This window comes from Mercenaria mercenaria, chromosome 9 (assembly GCF_021730395.1).
Source record: "Mercenaria mercenaria strain notata chromosome 9, MADL_Memer_1, whole genome shotgun sequence".
NCBI classification, from domain to species: Eukaryota; Metazoa; Mollusca; class Bivalvia; order Venerida; family Veneridae; genus Mercenaria; species Mercenaria mercenaria.
Genome location: NC_069369.1, coordinates 85,057,269 through 85,075,739, shown reverse-complemented (window position 1 = coordinate 85,075,739; position 18,471 = coordinate 85,057,269). Strand labels below are relative to the sequence as shown.

At 33.5% G+C, this 18,471-nt stretch overlaps 1 protein-coding gene across 2 annotated transcripts in view; it reads right to left on the bottom strand.

The window, feature by feature from the left end:
* Positions 1-18,471, bottom strand: part of LOC123547620 (histamine H2 receptor-like) — a 315,142-nt gene that overhangs the window by 38,666 nt on the left and 258,005 nt on the right. For both annotated transcript variants that reach the window (XM_053551930.1, XM_053551929.1), the window contains one exon: positions 16,396-16,452. The gene's annotated coding sequence lies outside the window, so the exon portion shown is untranslated. The remainder of the gene's footprint in view (positions 1-16,395; positions 16,453-18,471) is intronic.

Below are 18,471 nucleotides of genomic sequence, written 5' to 3'. Positions count from 1 at the left end.
CTCCGAAATGTCTTGATTAAACTATGAAAGGTCATACGGGTCAAGACTGTCTTTAAACTAATAGAAAGCTGCAGAATTATAAAATTAAGAAAAGAATGACATAGATACTACAGTAAGGTCTTGAGTGCTCTTTGTTGAAGAGAGATGAACGGGAAGATTTTCCATTTGTAGTGGTAAATGTACACCCGATGATCGAATTAGCGGATCTGGGTTGGTAAGTTAAATGTTATTTTAAATATCAAACGAGACAGGCAAACCCGAGTTATGACAGTCAAACAGTTGAAAATATACTATATATCACAAAGAACTAGCATATAATGTAATAACAATAACCCGATACCTCGGATCCTCTCTCTTAATTCTAGATTGTTCAGTTCTGCCCATTGTGCTCTCGTTAAGTGTTAGTGCATTATTTTGTCTGGGTGCCATAGGCCGCTTTTCATTAAATTGCACTCTAGTATGTTTTTTGAGGGTTCCATTACACCGCCGTATGAACACATCTGCGGTTGTCTGGAAATTGTATTTTGGTACATGTAACATGTCCAAATGTTAAGTTCTGCTCCACCCGGGGATAGAGTGTTTGGACGGTATCATGCAATTCCACTACCGTCCTTTAATAGGCCCTGCGAGATGTTTATTATGTTGTGTTTGGCGATCTGCGGAGTTTTTACTTATTACTTTGATAAAACTAACCACCCTGCCGGCCTCAGTCACGTTATTAGTCTCGATTATACCGGAACAGGTTGTTTTTGTTTGAAATTTACTTGAATATGTAGAGGTTGGATTTTGAAGACTTAGAAGGTTTAGATTTCCTTCAATTAAGAACGTGCTGTATTTCATCAGCTGCAAATTTAGATTGAAAGCAATATATCAATAAAAGGGTAGTCGTTCCTCTATCACATTTTAAGTTTATGTCGTTTGTCTATTGCAACATGTGTCTTAATTGTACGATATGCACAGAAGTAAACATGTTTTCACTTAAATTCATAAAAACATATACCACAGTTGTTAAATTCAATTAAAGCCCGTTGCAAAACATCCAACTGTCTGGACGAAAGTCTTTTTCTATTCACGATAGACTGATATGTTGTATGCCTGACAGAATATCTGAAGTGGAATGATGCGGCGACATATCTGTTCTCTCAATCAATGGACGCTTGGAAGTATGTTTGCATGTTTGATCTGAGAGATTAGTATATGGATGAAAATAGAATATTTATATTTGCTTCGTCGATATTTCATCATTCCGGAACCAGTAAATCACCGTAAATCATCATTTTTGATGTCCACATTTACATAAAGAAACCAACAAACAAAGGCATAGTAGACAAAATGATTGTCTATATGCAAAATAATTCATGCTGAAGTAATTTCTTTACAGTTGTCTGTCAGAAGAACCAAACCTGGTCAATGAATAACCCAATATATCAGCAAGACATCAATAAAATAGTTTCTCGTACAGAGTTTGTTGTTTTGCAAAGCTTTTAAAGTGAATTTAACAACTGCAGTACATGTCAGCGAGTTTGAGCACGTCCAGTACCATTGTAAACTTTTCTTAAGTGTTGTTAGATGGATGAGTTCTTTTTGGCAGTCTTTTTGCACTTTTTTTATTATTGTATAACCTATGAAGGGACAATGTTAATAGTTTATCCCTGTATTTCATGTCTTTAAAATTTGTAAGTTTAAAAAACGGATAATTTATAATTCATACGTTTCATGTAAATATTCAGCTCTTTACTAGAATACATTTAGCAGTTAAAATTATCAGTAAATTTTAATAGTGAAGATATAGTTCCTAGATATTAATATGTTCGCCAAAACATGCCGTTTGGATTCAGTGTTGTTATATTTTTTGGTCCTTTGGGATCACTGGGTCCATTCAATATCTATGTAACAGAATTTCGCTTAAGCCGGTGCTAGGGGGCGTGAGAGGTGTTGCACTTTCCATTGCCTCTCATGAACAGACTCAGTCAAACAGAGTCTGCTATCATTTTGCTTGGTTGCATTCTTTGCTTCCAAAGAACCTTTTCTACAGATTTTTTAAAATCATTTACTATTTCAAGTATTGAAAGTTTTGTTTTCAGTGCAGCAATAAACCGAATCTGATATTTGGAAAGAAAATAAAATGATAAGGAGAGTATATGTGACAGGGTAAAACTATTACTGATGAATTTGTAAAATTGCAAAAAAGCTCAGTGAAAATGTGGGATAATAAATATAAATATCCAATTTATTGAAAATGCAAGTAAGCGATTTGTTAATATTATACAACAAACAGAAGTAATCGCAAGCAATCCCTGTGCCGTCGTATATTACCTATAGACATAAAATATTAACATGCTTGAATAATATACGTTTGTAAAAGAATCTATTCAATCTCTTTAGTATAAACTCTTTTCAAATGATTTATGGCCGTAACAAAAATATTCTAAATATAGTAAATCCGTGTATAATTATAGCTACTCTTCATATCTGAAATTAAATATCGACCTTTGAACGCGGTCAATGAAACGTAAGCAGCTTTAACTCGACAGGGTATTTATACGGTGGCTGGTTAGTGCCGTCATAGTAAGGGGTCCTCATGAAATACTCATGCCTACTAGACTACTAGGTTAGGCATTCCTGAATGATATTTTATTGTTATTATGTAACAAAATTACTACTAATATGTCAAAATAAACACTCACTATTCCCCGACTCTTCAATCGTCTCTTCTTTCTTCTCAAAATTACCTCCCTTTCATACTTGCCATATGCGCCATAATTTTTCAATCCTGCCAGTTAGCATTTGTGATAGTAATTTCATACTCTAGTACGCAATTGCATAGGTAAAACAACTAGAGGCTTTTTTAATAAAATCTGGAAAGCAGATCCCTCGGAAGCATCGTGAACAAGGCAAACAGTGAAAATTGCAGACTCGGTTTGATTGAGTCTGTTCATGAGCAGTAATGGAAAGTGCAACACTGCCCACGCCCCTAGCACCGGCTTAAGCCAGACATAGTTAAGATGCGTATTATTATATAACTGGAGCTGCACCTTAATGATATACTTCCTTCGCATATGAGGCTCAAACACTGATTTTATTCAACGACAAATCACTGTTTGGCATATATTGTTTTTATAAGAATCATGATATTGTTGTGAATTTCAAGATGCTGATATGGAACTGATTTTACTAAGAATCTGCCCTTAGTAAATGTCAATAAACGTGTTAACAGGGAAATGTTTGATCATAATATACACGATTTTATATGTAATATGAAACTGTTTTCTTTATTGTGGTGTTTATCAATCCTTCAACACATCAAACACTTTCTGGTTTTACGTCTTTACATTTTTTCATTGTACAAAATGACATCGGATTAGTAAATGTTACATACTCTATAATGAAAATCTGTTTTAACTGAGAAAGATGGCGCGAATATTCCTCCTTACACTGTGCTGTAAACGTAATGGGAAAGCTGAGCTTATGGAATTACAGGGTATTACAAGGTATAAAAACGCATGTTTTAAATATGCAAGAACTCGAATGACCCCAGTGTGCAAAGATTTCTACGCGTTTATTGACATACGTGCACGTTAATTGACCAGTTATTTTACATTAAAATTGCATGATTATAATCTATGCGTCTATTTTACTTTACAACAGGCTTAAAGCGACACATATGATTGAAATCTTAGTCAAATATAGAAAAGAAATATTGGGATAATGAATCCCTTTATGCATAAATTGAGGGCAAAGTATGTTTAAGAGTATAAATCGTATTTGATGATAGATTATTTGAAATATATTTAATTCTATGAATTAAACAAACACGCATAATTCATACAAATGATCTGTTATTCATTTTATACTTTATAACACTTTTTAAGGGCCCGGCCCATTACAGTTGGAATATGTTAGGATTTCTGTCATAAACATATGTATATGTATTAGACTACCAATAAACATATTCTCAATATATGTGAATAAAGTGTTCAGTTTTGGAAACATTCAACTTTGTGAACAGTTAAAATTAGTTTCAGGCGATTATCACCTGATATTTTGTTTCATAATATGAATTATAAGCATCAGTGTTCAATAGTTATTTGAAGACAGAAAACCAGCAAACCATTTTTTAGGTAATATATATATCATACCATAGTTATATCAGGGCGTCAAATTTATCCTCTCAGAGGGACAGAGTGAGACAAAGCCCCCAGAAGAGAGAGAGGGAAAATTTCTTTCAAATACAGGCATGTCCGGCTAACTTAAACTAGCTCCTGAAGTACCAGTACTGGCCTCTAAGTCAGTTGGGATACACTCAATAGCATCTCAAATATTTCCAGTGCCTTGACCGGGATTCGAACCACGGACCTACCACTAGACCACCGGGTCACCTAGGTAATAAACTATCAATTTTGTCAACTTTGTTTTCATGATATGTTAACCAGACCTTTTCGATCTCCCTGTTTTACCTGCATGGTATGTTTATAGTTAAAACATTGAAGTGTATAACATAACAAAATGTTTCATTTCAGAGCAGTGACTGAAAATCTTTTGTCGAGCTAATAAACATCACCTAAGGATTTATATTGTTTTAATTTATTCTTGATAATAGGGTTATTCTAGGATTATTTTATATATCCAACAGGGAAAGTCACGTTCCAAAAACGCAGCTTCCCCAAACCTGAACCCAGCACGTGGACGTTCACACGACCAACACAGCACAAAAAGCAAACATACTAGGACAAAACGAACAAATAAAGGAACTCATTGGGGCACCGCCTTGGAGCGGGCAGTTGCAAAACCTCCACCTCTGAGCTTAAACCAGTTTATGGTGCACCTAACCTCACGTTTCCCCCCTCCCCAACCCCGCATCAATTTCCAAGGTCACAGGACAATGTAAATAAAAGTTATCCCCGGCTGAAGGTAAAATATAATAGGTAAGGGCAGATTTCTCTGAAGCACAGAGCACCACAAACACAGCCTCAGAGCCACGCATTTGCAAAGTAGCCCACAGCAAAAAGAAGCTGTAACGGAAAAAATATCATAAACGGGTTGCTTCAAAAATCGAACAATTACATTTTAATTTGATGCAAAATATAGAAAAAAGGGGGAGGAAGGGGTAGGGGGTGAAGGGGATGTGGAAAAAAGGATGAATATACAAAAGGGAATGGTACGTTCCTTGATCACATTAACGTTACAACGTAAACCACAGCAGCGCGTACTCACTCACGTACAAAAGACACACACACACATAACTTACTTACATAGATAAACAGACAAGTAAGATATAACAACACTGAAGGGCACCGCCTAAGACACACAGACGCACAAGCACACAAACGCACACACATAAGCAGGAAAAAACAATAATCGGGCACCACCTTAGGATTCCGGCATACTCATAGTAAAAGGGGAGAGGATGCCAAAGCAAGGGAGTGCAAATGCAAGGGGAAAAGATGGGGGCGATAGGGGGATTGAGGAGAAACAGGAAAGAAACGCTAACAACAAACACGACAACATACGCAACACAAAATACAAGACGGACAGAAAACAAGTTGAAAATAGGGGCGCCGCCTTGGAACGGTCAGTAACCTATATAAAGGAAACTGGGGGTTTAAATGCGTTTAGGGCATGCCAACCTCTCGCTTACCCTATTTTCAAGAAGTTAGACAACACAATGTAAATAAAATCTAACCCTAAAACGCAAAAAAACTCTTGTAAATTTATATAAAAAGCTATTCTTAAGAACCCAAAAATCATATACTCAATGCCTTTTGCAGAAGACAGAGAAAACATGGAAACATCCTTAAGAGCCCGACGAAACAGGCCAGAAGACAGAAGTCTACAATAAATTTTTCCAACTGTGCAGGATCTTTTCTTACTTTGTTTACAAATAAGCGATGATTTTATCTAGTCTCGTCTAAGACAGTTCCTTCGCTTTTATTACTGGAAACGTATCATTTATATTTAGACTGATCATCTTGGTAAGATATTTTTAGAATCGTACATTATCCATATCATCTTGTAAGAAATTTAAGCCAATAAGCCGTGAGTTACAGAACGGGTGGAGACGGAATTTATCAATTAAAGGAATTCTAGCGGCTGCTTCTCACATTAACTTTAATATAATTGTTTAGCCAATTTAAACCGCCAGTACGTTAAGGATAGATGTCTGACATGCCATCTTCAGCTCTTTAAAGTTTTGAATACTTGATAAAACATATAAGATGAATTCATTTAAGCAAAATGATAGTAGACTCGCTTGGCGGAGATAACTTTTATTTACACTGTCCCGTGACTTGGAAGTTTGGTAAGAGTGAGGTTAGGTGCACCATAAACCGGTTTAAGCTCCCCAGTGGTGGTTTTGCTACTGACCGTTCCAAGGCGGTGCCCCATTGTTTTCCTTTGTTTGTTTGTTTTGTCCTTGTGTGTTTGCTTTGTGTGTGTGGTGTGCGTGTGTTGATCGTGTGCGCGTTTGGGGAGGCTGCGTGTTTAGAATACGGCTTTCCCTGTTGCATATTCTTCCTTGCTTTTTATCATGTCTGTTCGTGATACAGATGGAGTATTTTGGGGTTCCAGGGGGCTGAAAACCACAAGTGACACAGTGTTTCAGATATGTGTTAGTAAACCATGTCTGTAAAACGTCTCCCTGTACATGAACTCAGTGTTACTATATTTTCTGGTTCTTTAGGATCAGGGAGTACATTCATTCCTACTGTAATAAAATTCCGCTTAAGCCGGTGCTAGTGGGCGTGAGCGGTATTGTATTACCTCTAATGAACAGGCTCAATTAAACCAAGTCTGCTGTAATGCTGCTTGGATGCGTTCTATGCTTATTTAGGAAGTTTTCACAAACTGTAAAAGTGAAGCTTTATTGTAAATAAGATTCAAATAATTATGCATAAAACGTGAAATGTAAGTTTAACGTGAACAAAATTTTCGTACATACCTATCATAACCTGCTTACATCGAGAGTATTTTGTACCATGTTAAACCTTCCACAATTACGCTAATTACTGTAATAATTTCTATAATGTTGGGGTAAGTGTTTGCCCGCTCTCCATCAAGTATCTGAAGCTCGTATATCAAGACTTCTTCAGTTGCTAACAGCCAAACGCTTGTTTTAAATCTTTTTAATATTTTACGAATAGATAGCTCTTATATTTTCATCAAAGAAATATTAAGCAAATAAATTATTTTCATACGTCAGGAGTTACGGATAGGGCAGGAACGTACAACATAAATTTTGTTGTAATCTTTTAACCCTATCAAACTTCAGAACTTTGTAACACATAAATATGTATAATATATAGCCAAATACCTTCTTTATCTCATAGTATATATTATATTGCTCAGTCAAAGGTCTTTTAGACAGACTGAAACATGAAACTAATTTGTTTTGGATACAAAGATTGGTATGTCATAAGAATAACTGTAGTCCCAGGTATCAAAGAATAAAAGATTCGCTGTCTGCAGATACTAACAGCTGAGCGTTTGTTTAAAATTCTATTATTAAGAATAGATATTTCTCATATTTGCATCATAGAAAATTTAAGAATTGTCAAATAAATAATTTTTATACGCCATTAGTTACGGAAAGGGCAGGAATGTTAAACATAAATCTTGTTGTAATCTTTTAAAACTAGTCAAACTTTAAAATAATATATTGGTATAAATTATATAAGGCCAAATACATTCTTCATCTGATAGTATATCTATACTATTCAGAAATAAATAATATATTTTAAACGTGTTTCCACTTGGCGGACTGAAACATGAAACTAAAGGATAAATTTGTTTTGAATACAAAGATGGGTTTTCATTTTCAATGTATGAAAAAACTACCGTTGTTTGGGTTTAAGTAACAGCATAGTGTGTAGGTTATATGGTGACTGTCTAGCTTTATAACTGGGGATGACCAAAATGCCCACTCAGATCACCAACCCGTGAGAGTAAATTTTACACTAGCGATAGCCTTTAGAATGTCTTCAGTTATGTCTGTAAACATTCTTTTAGCTGTGGACAAGACTGGCGGGCCTCACTAGAAATGAATCTTCCTTTCCCGTTCTCATTATTGTCTCTTTAACATCATTTCTTTCTTGCATTTTTGATATCTTGTCTTATCTCGATCACAGAGATTCGAGGAGTCTTAAGTCAGTATAACTCGAAAAATAAAAGAAAATATTTAAAATTGCTTGCAATTAATCACAACACAGATGTTTAGTTTAAACGCACGCAGACATAAATTTGTTTAAGAAAAGAAAGTCTTTACTGTCAATGATAATTCGTTAAATCTTTTTCAGTAAAGAGACACAACTTGAAAAATAGAAAAAATATTTCAACCAATTCACGAATGCATTGTTTAAACGAATTCATGAACACATAGATGATATTACCTAAAACTAGTTTTTCATGAGCTTGAATGAAGTTCGTATGTTATAGTGTTACATCACTAAAAGGGCTCCAAAGAACAACGGAGGAAAGTTAGACGACCACAATATACGCAACATGTTTTTAAACGTAGCAGCCAGTTATTAAACGAAAATAGGGTTAGAGTTTGAATTATATCATATCAGATTTATAGCTCTTTGCGGACAGACAGTCTTGTTCTTTAACGTGCCCGATGTGTAGCACCGATACATGCGGAACTGTCCTTGTGAGGAACCAGTACCGGCGTCTTAGTTAGGTAGTGGGCACCAAAGAGTATCTCAGAAATTACCAGTGCCTGGGCCGGGATTCGAAATCCGGACCCATGGATTGACAATCACGCGTGTTACATCTAGACCAGCGGGCCTCGCTATATATTGCGTATCTGATTCTCTCCAAGATTTTTTTTCCAAGATTTTATTTACATTCTGCACAAGTCCCACAATAATGGGAAACATCAGCATAGCACACAATATAACATCATGATAAAACATCACGTGCAACAATGGAAAACGGCTAGTTAATTGTAGTTAATTAACAAGTATAATATGTAGCCTTTGTGTTTTATACAGAATTAATATAATCATTTGAACAACATATCTATTTACAAGAAGAAAAAGAAAAAAGAGGAGAGATATGACAGGAGGCCCAAGGGGGCTGATACGCTCACCTGTTTGACCTAATTATAACATACATGTATATATGTACTACAAAAGAAAGTATATACGTCAGACACTCCAAAACTATATAATTACATGTAGTCGGCCACAAAACTAAGTGAAAACTACGCACTTAAAATCTCTATTTTCATATGTATTCTTATCTTATTGCACAGATAAATGTAAGACTAAAACATTGTACTAAATGTATTATTTTAAATGGTATTGACACATCCCTTAATTTTGTGAGCAAATACGCAAAGATTTCATTTTGTCTAAACACTGGTGGTTTTCACTTACAATCACTAGATATATTTTATTCGTAATTATAAGCTGTATCTACCTACATTTTAGATGAGTACAGATTCTCTCTATTCTTCAAAGCAATTCAAGCAAATAAATCATTTTTACGACATGAATGTTTGAAAGGGCGGCGATGGAAAACATCAATCTCAATGTTGTTAGAACTACCAGGCTATCAAAATGTTTTCACATAACTATAAACTGTTTCTTAGCTAACTACCCTATTTATTTATTCTTCTGATAAGGATTAATACTTTTTGGACGTGCGTTCTGTGGAACTAACACATTTTGATATCTTATAAAGACGGTTTAATTTACAGCGTTTCTTCTCTAACTAAAGTTAATAGCCAACCGTGATCAGGTAATAAGTTTTACATTAGATACTGGAAACGTCTTTCTTTTTTCGGATTCAAATACGAATAATTTTGTGCATAGCGTATTGGTACATTTACTGCGACAATTACTTTAATTTTAATGTTCTCACGCTCGATATTTTTGTTTGAATATTTAGGTTAACGTATCGGGAAAACATAATTAAAGACGCTTTGATTTAAAGCGCATTTGTTTCATACGATTTCTCATTTTTTTTTTAATATTTAGATTGACTTAACACACAAGGGATACATTATTCCGCTGTAAGGCTGAAAATATTATATCTTATCGTACAATTAATTCCTCTCCAACTTATTAATATCTCAAATGCTGCGCCGCGATAAGTATTTGTAATTTAAAAGTGTTTAAACAAAGTCACTGAACACAAGCGAGGTAACTACTTGAAGAGCTGAATGTTATCTTAACAAGGTTAGATTCATTTCATGAAAATATTTTCCTTATGAGAAAAGTTCATCAAAGAAAATTTGTGAAACCTAAATTATTTCCACACGTCATAAGTTACTGAAAGGGCAGAAATGTCACAAAATAAATCTTGTTGCAGTCTTTTAACACAGTCCAGCTTTAGAACTTTCTAACATATATAAGTTATCTGAAAATAAATCAATTCTTTATATAACAGTATATTTTATACCATTCAATAAACGAATAACATATTTCAATCGTATTTCAACGGACTGAAACAAGAAACAAAAGCACATGTTTTTAAAAAAAATAAAAACGAGTATATTAATAACAGAGTAGTGCATGAGATACGGTGATTTTCCAGCTTTCAGCAGTGGAGGAAAACCGAAGAGTAAATCATACACGGATTGCGGCGACTTTATTATGCCTTCACCACCTAAATAATGCAGCTTATAGACAAAGCTACTAGTATTAACGTAAGTATGTCTGAGTTGTTACATTTATTAAATGTCTGACGTGAAGAGTCCTTTAGAAATAAATATTTTTTCTCTCTGCTATTGACTTCTCTTTAATATGATTTTCTGTTATTTGTATCTGATGTTCTATCTCTGATTTTAACGGTTCTTGATATGTGCTTAGAGAGAACAAGAAAAGCGGACTTTCAAGAAAGATGTGTCACCATTAAGAAAAAAGTAAAAATTATGAAAAATTTCTTTCTTTGTCATATCATAGTTGTTCAGTTTATATACATTGAGACATATACATTGTATACTTATAATGAAATTTTTGTTTTCACTATAACAAGCAATCATTTGAAATGAACAGTTTGATCCATTTACACTGTTATTTATCTCACAAAATGACCAGCATTAGTTAACGCGTGTCAAGATCTATAGCTTCATGTCTGATCCGTGTCCACTGGCCGGCATATACGCAGACGTTTGTTTAAGGGACTAACCCACACACTTTATGCGGATAATAATTTCTCCCAAAAATCGAAAAGAATAGAATACTCCGAAAATGAATAGACTGACATAAAATTTTTGCGAGATATTCTTATAAATAACCAGAAATATTGTGAAGAATGTAGAAAACCGTTTTAGTGCTTTTGAAATAATGCAGGAAATTTACATTCTTTTTGCATTTTTACCAATATTCAACTTTTATTTTCACACACTTCATCATTTTTCAGTGTCATATATACATCCTATGCCAAACTTGGTGGAAATTAACATGCTGAAAAATTTCACCAAAACTAGGGCGAGTAGCTTTAAACGAAGTTAAAAGGCCATACAGTGCTTATCTGCTTCTCGACAAATAGCCAAGCTCTCCGCAAGATGAAGTTACAGCTATGTCAAAACAATAGTGTATGCATTGTTATCTGATTAAAAAGATGAAAGAATGACATTGCAATTATTGTTTTAATTGGTATTGACACGTAAAACAATTTCCTGAGCAAGTAAATAAAGATTTCATTTAGTCTAAAGACTGAGGATTCCACCAATTACCACTCGACATCTCTTTATATATACATTAATGTTAACTAGATCTTGTATAAAGTTTGATATCTTTAGATGTGTTTATTTTCTCTATATTTTTCAAAGCAGTTGAAGCATATAACTTATTTTCACAGGCTATGAGTTTCTGGAAGGGCGATGTGTAAAACATCAATCTCAGTGTTGTAATGACTATCAGGCTGTTAAAATGTTTTCACCTAACTATAAAATATATCTAGCAAAGTACTCTCTTCATCTAGTTAGGTAATTGAGTAATACTTTTTGTACGTGCTTTCTGTGAAACTAAAACTTTTTATTATCACACAAAACGCTTTAATTTATAGCGTTACCAGTTTCCAGGCAGGTAATCAATTTTACATCGGATGACTTCCCAGCTTGAAATGCTTTATGGATAAAAAACAAAAATAACTTTGTGCACAATGTATTGGGATATATGAATCAGTTACAAGTCTTTTCGTTTTAATATTTAAGTTGCAGGGAATATATAACGTTATAAACAATTTATCCCAAACAGTGATTATATCAGCAGCCCGAGTCATATAATCACACACATCTTAACGACAAACCAATGATTTTACTTGAGAGCAAATCACTGTTTGAGAATTATTATTTCGATTCTTACATTATTATGTTATGTATTACTATTATTATGTTCATCCTTGACGCCATCCTTAAAATATTTTCCTGTTTTGTGGGTCTCTTTTCCAGCGTGCCGCTACGTCGTTTGACACTATGACGTTATAATTGTGACGTACAAAAATAAATTGTTGCACAATATCAATTTCAGTTTGTTTCTTTAGTAGAAAAACAAATCGGGTATTGTCAAAATTGACACTGATAATTTGAAATTATTTAATCCTCTCCACAGAATGCATGTATTTATTTCTTAAATGTTGCGGTAAGTGTATGTTCGCTCTTCTGTAATTGCTTGAATAAACTGACTGAACACAAGCGAGGATTCTATTTCAAGAGTTGAATGTCACCTTAATAAGGTTATATTCACTTTATGATTCATTTAATCTTAAAATATCTTCATAAATAAACCACAAAAAAACCTGCTTTTTAATTTAAATCTAAGTAAATAAAATCAAATGAAATGTGACAGCTTTTGAAAAGATACGGAACCTAAGACTGACTCGTCAAAACTGGTTCAAATTTAATGTTTGTATGCAATCAAAATGACGGACTGAAGCATAAAACTAAAACACAAATTTGTTTTTATACAAAGGTTGGTATGTCATTTAAGATATAGTATATCCAGGTAAGAAATGAAAAACAAGAGTTTCGTCAGTCTCAGTGTTGTTAAAACTATCAAGCTATTAAAATGTCTTCACACAGTTATAAAATAGTATTTACCTAATTACCCTCTTTACTTATCCTAACGGATAAATGATTAATACTTTTTGGCGCCATTTCTGTGAAACCAACACTTTAAATATCATATGAAAGACGCTATAAATTACAGCGTTTCTTATCTTACGTTTATAACTACACCGTGATCTCAGTTTCTCGACAGGTAATAATTTTCACATGGAATGACTTCCTAACAAGAAATACTTGTTCAACATTGCGAATTAAGTTGACATGTTTCCCAATTCTAGTTTCAATATTTATGTTAGATACACAGGAAATATATTATTTCACAGTTAGATTAACATTATTTAATATCGAACAATTAAGTTCTCTACAAGGTATTGGTCTTATGCTAATTTCTTTAATGTTGCGATGAGTATTTGTCCGCTCTTATTTAAATCCTTGAAGAAAGTCGTTGAACACAGTCGAGGAGACACTTCAATAGTTGAATGTTACCCTAATAAGGTTATTTTTACTTCATGATTCATTTAATCTTAAAACATTTTTATAAATAAGCCACACAATCCCGAGCGTTTTTAATTTAATTTTGAACACATAATTTCAAATGAAATTCGAAACGTTTTCAAAAGATACAGAAGATTAAATGAACCTAAAAGATTAGCTGTCAAATTACGCAATCAAAATATTAACGAAATTCCCCCCGAAGATAGTTGTCGAAACATGGGCTTTATACTCTTAAAAATGTATTTAAATTTTTAGATTACTTAGATTAACGAAGAAGCAGTTCATCTTTAAAGAAACCATTCCATGTATTCTGACAAGGCAAAGCTATAGTTACCAACGCAGCTATTCACCTCAGACCTATCAAACTCTATGAAATTTTTACTTGATTATAAAACAAAATTTTTGATTATAGTTGCAGAAATGTGTTTCTTAGCTGCAAATACAAATCAAAATGTAATAATACAAAACCTGAAACACTGAACGCAATTATGTTGAGGTAAGCCGATACTATTTTTAGATTTTGTTATAGAGAACTTACAAACAGTGGGATAGGACTTTGGCTAAATAGCAAACGGTGCGGTAATAGTTTTTCTTTATTGTGTTAAACACGGAGAGCGTAGCAAGATGTTTATCAAGGTAAACGTCACAGCCTTCAATCATTATAATATTTTTTTATATCAAAACACGCAACATGCAGACTGGTATATATCAATAAATATATTCACACGAATGCTCAAGTATTTTTCAAGACAAAGAATCAGGACTGATCTATATTAATATACTGATATTAGAAAAAAAGCACCTTGTTAATACACAATGGCCCACTGTCCAAAAATTTAATAATTTAACGTCTTCGAAAAATGCGAAGGTGCTTGTTAAGCTAGCTAAGTTTATTAAAGAAGCCACTCAATATAGAGTTGATACACTTAAAAACAATACTACATAATGTCACGTAAATTGTCATACATGTTTTGTTTGTTTGGATGTTTCCTAACATTTTTTTTCTTCTGTAATTTATACGTTTGTTTATTGTATGCATACAATTCTACTTTTTTGAATTGTATATGTATACATGTATTTGTATCAATTGTAATATGCCATGTTCCTATTATATTTGTTAATGGCCAAAGGCATGTATAATGCCGAATTTGCCGAATAAACCTTGAACCTTGAATTAAATTACTTAGCCAGCTAAAGGAAACTTTAAATGGTTGCTTTATGGAATTAAACTTTGCTATGGAGTCGAAGTGTAACTATAAAATATACCGCGAAAACATGTGACAATTTTCCCGCTCAATAATCGGATCACGAGAAACTTATTACAATATCTTATCCATAGTAAAACAAAAGAATTGCATTTAAAATTATAGAATCATCGATTCCACAGTCGTTAAAAGGATTTTTATTTTTCAACCACTATTCTGCGTATATATTATTTAAAGGAGTAACTATGCATATATAAGACTTTGAGTGAGTGCAGCTAATCATACAGAAAATTCGACGCACGTACCAATACATATGCAAGTCCTGTTATATTTTTCCATCCTTAATGTAAAAATTTTCGAAGGACAGGAAGTATCTTCAAGAACCATTGATCAAGGCTCGTAACAGTATATCCATAAAATGTTAAATAAAATCACTTTAGAAACACCATCAACGGCCTTACGAAACAGCACAGAAGACAAAATAAAAAGAACTCCGTTCAAGTAGTATAAAGAGGTGTCCATCATTACGTCCACAACCTGTGCAGTTAGACACAATCACAGAGGAAAACGTAATGTTCAAGCATTATAAGGACATGAAACATAGGAAATGTCTAAATAAAATGACCAGAACCTCTTTAAATAAATTCATATTATAAGTTAACGAAGCAGGAAAATGGCAATGCGAACTCGACTCATCTTGCAAAAAATAAAGTTTAGTTGTAATGTTATTTGAAAACAATTATGAGTTCAATGCTTAAATCTATCAAACACTAAAAGGTTCGATGTTAAGTGGCATCAGAAAGAAATGACCGCAGCTGTTGCCGTTGATATTAATTGACGTAACAGGATGAATAGCACAATTAAGAGTGTGTGTGCTCTTGCAAGAAGTATTTGGTAAAAAATTAGTAAACTGTAAAATGTTTAATCATTTATTAAATTGTCCGTCATGAAATCGAATGATATATTTGGCTAGACTTATTGAATCACTCCGCCGAATTACCTATTTCATGTCTCAAATCGAAATTATGTTTCCGTACTCCTAATTTCCCCAGAGTAACTGTTATGCAGTGAAATGATATCAAATGACAATTAGGCAAATACGCAAAGTGGTAATAGTTGGTTAAAATAACAGGAGCTGGGGTCATAAACCTTATCAAATAAACGCATTTGAAACTATTTATGAAACAACAACTCGTTTATTTGATTATTCATGCGACAAAAACAGCGAATATGCAGTAATGCTATCATCACGCCTCTTCGAAATACTTTTTGAACATCATTGCGTGATGATTTCCTTTGGGCCCAAATTTTCCTTATCTACGAAACTATAACTCAAACAGTCTCACTGAACAACATAATTTAGACTATCATCACCACACAAATAATAATAAGCAAATATTCATTACTATAAGAGGGGGTGTGCAAAATGGTATCCAGCAGCATGGAATATGAGCATTTTGTTATAACAGACTGGCCAGGCGGGTGGAATAACTTAATTGTTTTATGGCAGATATGGCATTTCACAGATAAATTTAAAATACACATGACACAGTTCAAAATGCCATGACGTCATCATGCGGTTTTGTTAAAATTGTTTACGTCATCACTCGAGCTGTAACTGTTATTCTACTTGCCTCGCCATATTCTTGTTTACAATTAAAAGATAATATTATATTCACTTACTTTAGCGAGAACAAAGTGAAAGTATCCAATTAGACAGTTGCTCAATGATCGGTGTATCTGAAACGAGAAAAACAGAACGAGATAAATTTAAATTATTACTAAAAATCAAGGTAAGAATTGTTCAGATTTAGTACGAATTCTAGTTTTACGAGTCTATTTTCTCCTTCAGGGAATATCATCTTATTTTCTACAGTGCAAAAGCCTGCATATAACGGCCACTAATTTCTGTCTCCCCTTTAGCGGGTACACTTTAACCATGAATTATGCAAAAATTTACTGCTGTTGAGGGACCACCTATCAATACAGACAATTATTTCATTTCCCAAATGTGGTCTCTACAGGCAGGTTTGACTCAATATGTATATTGGCTGTATTCAAAGACTGAATTTTTTATATGACTTTATCATTACTTGAGGAGTATAATTTCATTTACAACAATATAGTCAATTATGTTTCTTGTATAATTATGCAATATGTGATATGTTTCTGATATATTAATGTTGTTGGTTTTGAAGCATCACATTGATATGTCATTCATTATCAAATGATTTGTTCAATTTCAGGTTTTTTATTATTTTCCTTGCATTTTGAACAAAAAAAAAGGGAAATCATAAGTCTTTTTGCCAAGTTAATATAATACTGTTTTTATTAATATGTTGCAACTTAACTGGAATAGTTCGGTAATCAATTTCCTCAAATATTTTAGATGCGAATGCTATTACCTATTTTAATTATCATTATTTGATTATACTAATTTTGGAAAATTTCATTTAATATTTGAAAGCAAAGAATATATATGTAGTTGCGTAATGTTTACCTATTATCTTTTGAATAGTATTGAAAAGTATAGTTTTACATACTTTCTACCATTTAGTCCCCAACACTGATATTTTGCCTGCATGCTATACTTTTTTTTATCTTACTTTTGAAATAAGTATGCATGTCGACGAGAGGCTTTTACAAATATTATCAATCTTAAACTAGAAGAATCTGTACAAAAACTCACTCAAATACAAAAAAAATCCAAACAGTAAGATTCAGAATGTTTTTGGTTATGAATTTCCTTATCATATAAAAAGCTCATTTGACACTGTCACTTTATATGTGTCTTCGCTCGCTTTAAATAACTTTGCTATAATAAGTAACCTAATGTATGACCATTAACGTTTAAATTATATGACTTATTAATGTCACAGATTTAAATCTACTTAACAGTTCATGTACACTCAAAAGTGTTAAGTCCATAATTAACATCAATTCAGTCACTGTTGATATATTTTCGCGTTTTTGATGAGGATCGTTCTGATTTGGAAGAATATGTTGAATGTTTTGAATCAGCGAGTCGCTTTGTTTGATCTGTTCGCTAATATAAGCGAAACTGAAATCAACTCGAACATGGATAATCTACAGAAACGTACTAAACATACACTGGATTGCTTCACTGAAGGAAAACTTTGAGAAAAGCGCATGTCTCACACAACTGCCTAATCATCTAAATAGTAGTATATGAGTCAACCATGCACCAAGACCTCAACTGCCTTATCAGACTTTGAACGCTTTGATTATCAAAAACAAATTTCAAGGGCCATAACTCCGAAGTGCCTGGGCCGATTTTGCTAGTTATTGAAACTGGCTGAGGACTTATTGGCAAACACATTTTGTTCAAGTTTAGAGAAGATCGGATGAGCAATGTTTGACTTAGAGTGCGGACAAGCTTTGTGACAGACAGACAGACAGACAGACAGACACACACACACACACTCACAGGAGTAAGTCAATATGTCTCCAACACCACTGTTATAATTCACAAATGGATGTCTGAAACTTTCATGTAATTCAAAAGTTTAATTAGCATTCACATTTGAAATACAGCGGCGTTATCTACACCTTCATGCAGTTTGTAATCCAGACGGTGCATGTTATTATCTATTAGCATTTGTTCCTCTGGCAAAACAAACAATTAGTATTGACAGAACAGAACATATTGATGTGTTATGCGTATGTTACATTCGTTTGTCTTCAAACCATTGATCTAAAGGTGATTTAACGCAACGTTAGGCCTGTTCAGGGCAACTG